Genomic DNA, 6,732 nt, shown 5'->3' on the forward strand with positions numbered 1-6,732 from the left:
TGGGGAGTGAGGTGTGTAACTATGGAAGGCACACGGGTTTTAAAAGTTCAACAATTTCTTAAGCTTTTTCTTAAGCTGCGTTGTGGGCGCACAGGTTTTTTGTTTGTTTGTTTGTTTGTTTAACCGTGCACCGCCAGGGGTATACACTCTTGAATATTCTGCATTTTTGTCTGTCAGTGTCCTGTTTAAAATTGGAGTTTACATGCTCGGTTTCAGGTTTCCTGCCCCACCTCATGCTACTGTTGGGCATGAAATCTTGTATTCCATTTTCAGACCTGGCTGTCTCTTTATCCTGTGCTTTATTAAATGTGCTGTTCTCTATGGCTCTCTGCTGCCAGATCCGACCAGCCTACAGGGACTCTTCCAATTGTGGTAACTGAACAACCTTGGGAAAAGAAAACTGCTGCTCTTTTTTTTTTCTTTTCTAGCTGCTTGTGTAAACATTCTGCTTCCCATCTTGGACACCTTCTCTGAGCTGGCACAATTGTTTTTCATTTTGCTGGTTCTTTGGCTAACAAGTCAATCATATTTGACATATATTCATATATTTGATTTACATTTTTCAAATACTGTCTATTTTAAAAACATCTTTATTGGATATAATTCACTTGCAGTACAATTCACCCACTTAAAGTGTATAATTCAATGGTTTTTGGTATATTCACAAAGTTGTACAATCATCACTACAATTTAATTTTACAACATTTTTGTCACATCAAAAAGAAACTCTGAACTCATTAGCAGTTACTCCCCATTTTACCCCTCCCCCAACTCTGCCAACCACTAATCTCCTTTTTGTCTCTAAAGTGCCTATTCTGGACATTTGTATACAGTCACTTAGCATCAGTACCTGCAGAAGATTGGTTCCAGGACCCCCCCCACCCCCCCCACCCTGGATACCAAAAACCCTGGATACTCAAGTCCCTTATATAAAATGGTGTAATATTTGCATGTAACCTATGAACATTCTCCCTTATACTTTAAATTATATCTAGACTACTTATAATACCTAATAGAGTGTAAGTGCTATGTAAATAATTGTCATACTGATTATTTAGAGAATACAGACAAGAAAAAAGTATAGGTGACACCATTGTAGGCCTGACTACATGGTCTGCAACAGCAACAATGTAACATTTTTTCCAAATATTTTCCATCAGCAGTTGGTTGGCCAACTTAAATGGAAGAAGACAACCATAGCCTATTGTGACTGACCTCTTCCACTTAACCTAATGTTTGCGAGGTTCATCCACGCAAACATTTGTTTTGATACTCTTTTGCATGGTTGCTACATTCATAATGTAATGGAAAGTTAGAGACGCAGGGAGATGCAAAGTTCCTGCCCTATGATAATGGCTACACCTAGGGGCTAAAGCACTGATATCATATGTTTAAATAGATGCAAAGGATGAATATTCTGTGCATTGTAAACATTCATACTCTAAGCTGTTATATCACTTTTAAAGGTAAACAATGGAAGGTAAATACCCAAGAGTTGATACTTATCATCATAATTTTTAAATTTTAATTTTTTATATAATTCCTTGTTCTTGAACTTGTTTTCCCACTTCCATTTACCCAAGAAATGAATACAAATATATTCAATATCTGAATGTTTTATTGATTATCCAATCATATTTTCAATGACAAAATAAGTACATTCAATTTTAAAACTTTTCTCACATTCTTTGAACTTAAAATTTTATGCATTAATGTTTTTCTTTTGGACTGACTTATCATTACAGTTATTAGTGGTACATGCTCTATCAATCCACTACAAATATATTACAAGTTTTGATAAATATTAAACATAAAAGTGTCATTTTATTGGAACTTCATCTCTTAATTAGATGGATGCATATTCTTGCTAGAGGAGACAGAGTTTAGTTCCAATGCTTTTTTTTTTCTTTTTTATTTTTCTAGCTGTAACCTAAGAAACATTGTTCCCATAAATCAGTAGATGGAAGGAGTTTCAACAATGTCACTCACTACCATATAATGAATGATCAGGTGACAACTGGATTAAGCCCATCATAAATTCTGTTGAAAGAAAAGAGTTGAAATTTTTTAAATTTACACAAGAATTTGTTGTCCAGACTCATTCACTTCTTCAAAATAGATTGCAATTATTTTAAAATTACACTTGTTTGGAGGCTTGAAGGTTTTTATATCGTTCAGGGTAAGGTTTAGGGTAGACAATAGGAAACCCTTATTTTATGAAGGGGGAGAAGGGCAATCAGTGAAAGAGGGGCAGGAAAGGAGTCCTCCGTAGATTTCCCAAAGTCAAGTGCTCACCCAGCCACCTCTCCTTTATGCTGGAACCAAACTCAGCCTCCCTGTGGAAATGAGATGGCTCAGTGATTCCTGCCTTGGGTATGGATGTTGGGAGCTTTTGGGCATAGGGTAGCAATGATGGAATTGTGTTCTGTGCTGTCCAAATTGGCAGCCACTACTCACATGTGACTACTGAGGACTAGAAATGTGACTAGTGCATCTGAAGAACTGAACTTTAAAACGTTAATTTTAATTAATTAAACGTAAGTAACCAACATGGCTACCATATGGGATAGCACAGAGCTAGGGAATCAGCAATGTCCTGGGCTTGGTTTCCGACTTGACCAAGGGACTGGACTGTTGGGTTTTCTCTTAGCAGGGAGAGGAAATGGGATTCTAACCCTTTCTCTTCTGAAGTTAGGTCAAAGCATTCCTCATCCCTAGCCCGGACCTAGCATCCCATTTCAGAGGACCACAGAGGAAAATCGTGAGATTATCTGAGAGCAAAAGAGCAATGTGAAGATTCTGGGGCTGAAGGGCGACCCCAGACCCTTCCTCCTGACCTTGTGACCTGCACCTCTCTGAGCATCCATTTCCTCTGGGTTTAAGTAAATTCTTTTATCCTGGCCGTCAGCCTTGAAAGGAAAAAACCCAAGAAGGAAACAGAGGGCAAGAGTTATTGTCCAAAGAGAGACAGGCAAGCTGAGCCTGCAGGTCGGAACAAAAGCAGTCCAGGGTGCTCTGGGTCTGAAGGGTCAAGAGAGCACGTGGCGTGGCTTCCCACCTTGGGAAGATGAAACTCAGAGATGGTTAATTTTATATGTCAGAAAGCCAGTAAAACATTCTTTCTGGGTGTGTCTGTGAGGGTATTTCTGGAAGACATTATCATTTGAATCAGTAGAGTGAGTGAAGATCACCCTAACGAATGTGGTGGGCATCATCAATCCTTGGGGGGCCCAAATACCGTGTTTCCCCGAAAATAAGATCTACCCCAAAAATAAACCCCAGTTAAGATCATCAGCCAGACGGACGCATTTAGTACATCATGACGATGTTCCAGAAGAAGATGACATGACTGTATTTGAATAAACGTAGATTGTTGGACATGAAAAAAATAAGACATCCCCTGAAAATACGCCCTAATACATCTTTTGGAACAAAAATTAATATAAGACCCGGTCTTATTTTCGGGGTAACACGGTAGAACAAAAAGGCAGAGAAAGAGCAAATTTACTCTGTATGTGTGAGCTGTGACATTCATTTCCTATTCTAACCAGCACTCCTGGTTCTTGGGCCTTGGACCCAGACTTACACCATTGGCTTCCCTGGTTCTCAGGTTTTCCAGTTTGGACTTGGAACTACACCACTGGCTTTTGTGGGCCTCCAGCTTGAAGACAGCAGATCATGGGACCTTTCAACCTCAATAATTGCATGGGCCAATCCTTCATAATAACTCTTTCTATATATTTATATATAACCTATTGGTTCTGTTTCTTTGGAGAACCCTGACTAATACAGTGGTTCTGTTAAATTCTCTGAAGAAGGAAGGGGGACAAAAGAAAGAAAAGCAAGAAAATGATTACCACGGGAAGTCAGGTTAGTGTCTGCTCTATGGGTTAGAGAAGGGATTGCAGTGAGGAAGGAAGGGTGAGAGTGCTGACAGGTCTTGCTTGGAGTCTGGTTACCCAGAAGGAGTTTGGTAAGTGCACTGTATGTTCAGAACCCTTTAGGTGCAGAAAAGTTACACACCTTTTCCAAAATAAGTAGCATGAAATGCTAAAGAATCATACTAAGCAAAGAAAATAAACTAAAACAGAGCACTGACTCCAACAAATAAATAATGGCTCATGAAAAGGAAAGAGCTGTTAAAAAACAGTGCATTAAGTCTTATTTAATTAAATAAGACTAGCTCTGCCAAAGCAAAGCCTAAAGTATGGGGGGGATTATGTAAAACATCTCAATAATTATTTATATTAATTACACCTAGAGATTATAACATTTTTGGATACATTAGATTAAACTATAATACAGTAAGTTTTATCTGTTTCTCTTATTTAATGAGGCTTCTGTAAAATTTTAACATGCCATTTGTATCTCAAATTATGATTTTATTGGACAGTGGCACAATGAAAATGAATTAAGTACTAAGGGGAAAAAAATGTGTGGATATAGATATGAACCACCATGAAGCAAAAAAGGCATAACCAAAAGAAGTATACCATGTATAAGTTCAAAAGCAGGAAAAGGAGTACCGTTACAATGCGGTTAGAATAAAGTGGCAAACCACAAGAGAGCGAATACTGCTACTGGGAAAAGAATAACCCACACGAGAGTGAGTACTGCTACTGGGAATAACGTTAACACCCACAAAACACGATTCTAGTTGTTTAAGTAGTACAGAATACACTGAATGTGCCACAAGTTTTTCTTTTTTTAAACAACATAAGCAGCCTTGTTAAAACAAGGCCTCAAAAAATTGGGTTAAGACTCAATTGTTTCTCCCCACGGAAATCTTTAGTAAAAGGCGAAAGATTTATACGATCTGAAGAGAAACCAGAGTATACAGGACAAGTCATGGAACTCATTTTTCAGGAATCTGTAACTCCTAGTACACTGATGGTGGCTAGTTATCCCAAGAGTTACTGCCTGCAGAAGTTTATCCAAGGAATTGTGAAATTACATTTTCATACTTAGAAAAGCTAAGTAAGAAAAACTTTTTTTTAACTTGAAAACAACTGTACTGTACTGTTTGCAGTGTGTTATGGGTATGCAAATGAGTTCTGAATAATCACCCTTTAGACTCCGGAAATGTTTTAGTGTTTAAACCTGTCTCTGGTGCCACCTTTAAGAGGCAAAGTGGAGGCTTGGCTGCCTGGGATCTAAGCTCCATCCTAGTCAACTAAAGACATTCTGCTTTTATCTATTCATGCATTGGGACTTTGAATATGATTTGTTTTAAATAAAGGAATTTTCTGATAATTGTGGCGAGGGCAGGAAAAGTAATGGTTAGTACAAAATTCAGAATAAACGACCTGGAGCTGAGCTGCGCCCTCCACAACCAAGACTGAAAGGACAACAACTTGAAGCTGAATGGCACCCTCCACAACTAAGACTGAAAGGACAACAACTTGACTTGGACCTGCAAGTGCACACTGTTCCCCAATAAAGTCCTGTTCCCCTTCCCCAATTAAAAAAAAAAAAATCTTTAAAAAAATTTAGAGTAGTGGTTACCCACAATGGAGAGTGAGGGGTGTAATTGGAGAAAGGCCCACAGAAGGGTTCAAAGGTGTTGGCAATATGGTTTTTCTTAAACAGGGAAGGAGGCATCAAGGTTTTATTTTATGACTTTTTCATTATACTCATATTATCATAATATGATGCATCATATTCATGAATATTGCAAATTTTCCCCTTCATTGTGTCTACTTTTATGTATTTCAATATAGTTTTATAATTTGACAAGGATTTTTTTGTTAGATTTATTTTACTCTTGATATCTTGTAGTTTTTGTGGCTAGTATAGATTTTTAAAATTACAATTTATAGTTGCTTATTGCTGGTATATAGCAATGCCGTTGAGTTTTATTTGTTGCTCTCACATTCAGCAATCTTAAACTCTAGTTCTAATAGATGGTCTATAGAGTCTATTGGATGTTATGTGTAGACAGCTTATCATCTGAAAGTGACAACTTAGTTTTTTCCTTATAAGTCCTAAACTTTTTATTATTTCTTTTTTCTTGTTTTATTTAACTGGTTGGGCACTCTGATAGAGATACCGAACTGAAGCGATGACAGTGGGTATGTTTTTCTTGTTCTGGTCATAGCTTTCATTGGCCCACTGTGAAGTGTGAAATGTGCTGCAGTTAGTGTGGGCTTCATGGGCAAGCAGTCTGTGCTGTTGCATCGGGTACTTTGCTCCTCAGGTTCTGCTACTGCTTTCATGAAATTCTCAATAATTTTTGAACAAAGGTCGTGCATCTTCATTTTGTACTGGGCCTCAAAAGATTTCTGGTAGAAAACTCTTTTGATTAAGCTAGTTCCATTCTATTCCTAATTTGCTTTGATTTTTTTTTTTGAATAGTATAAGTGGATATTGAGGTAACCATAAATTTTCCCTTTTAATCTATTAGTGCTGGTAAAACACAAAATTCAACAGACTAAATCTGAAGATCTAACCGGCTTTATCGATTCATGAATTGGAGAGCATCTCATCTAACAACTAGAAGGGCACTCTAGGGGTTGTACCAAACGGAAGGGTTTTACCAGCAGAAAGAGGGTGGGACTAAGAAGTTAAAAATGGATTATTTCAGGCAAGGGAAGGTAGGGGGTCTTATCAGGCAGATTGCCTCACTAATGTGGATCAAGAAATTCTAACTGATTCATTTAAAATTCCACTCCTAGGAAAGGCTGAAACTATAATTAGGTTAGGTATTATGTAAATCCAAGTTTGATATCACGA

The 6,732-nt window shown here is 37.7% G+C and overlaps 1 non-coding gene across 1 annotated transcript; it reads right to left on the reverse strand.

Moving 5' to 3' along the window:
* Positions 1-4,722: 4,722 nt before the first annotated feature.
* LOC117024349 (U5 spliceosomal RNA) lies at positions 4,723-4,836 on the reverse strand. The gene has a single exon (XR_004423419.1). It is a non-coding gene; the product is annotated as a U5 spliceosomal RNA (small nuclear RNA).
* Positions 4,837-6,732: the final 1,896 nt, after the last annotated feature.

The sequence above is a fragment of the Rhinolophus ferrumequinum genome, chromosome 6 (assembly GCF_004115265.2).
Source record: "Rhinolophus ferrumequinum isolate MPI-CBG mRhiFer1 chromosome 6, mRhiFer1_v1.p, whole genome shotgun sequence".
In the NCBI taxonomy this organism is placed as follows: domain Eukaryota; kingdom Metazoa; phylum Chordata; class Mammalia; order Chiroptera; family Rhinolophidae; genus Rhinolophus; species Rhinolophus ferrumequinum.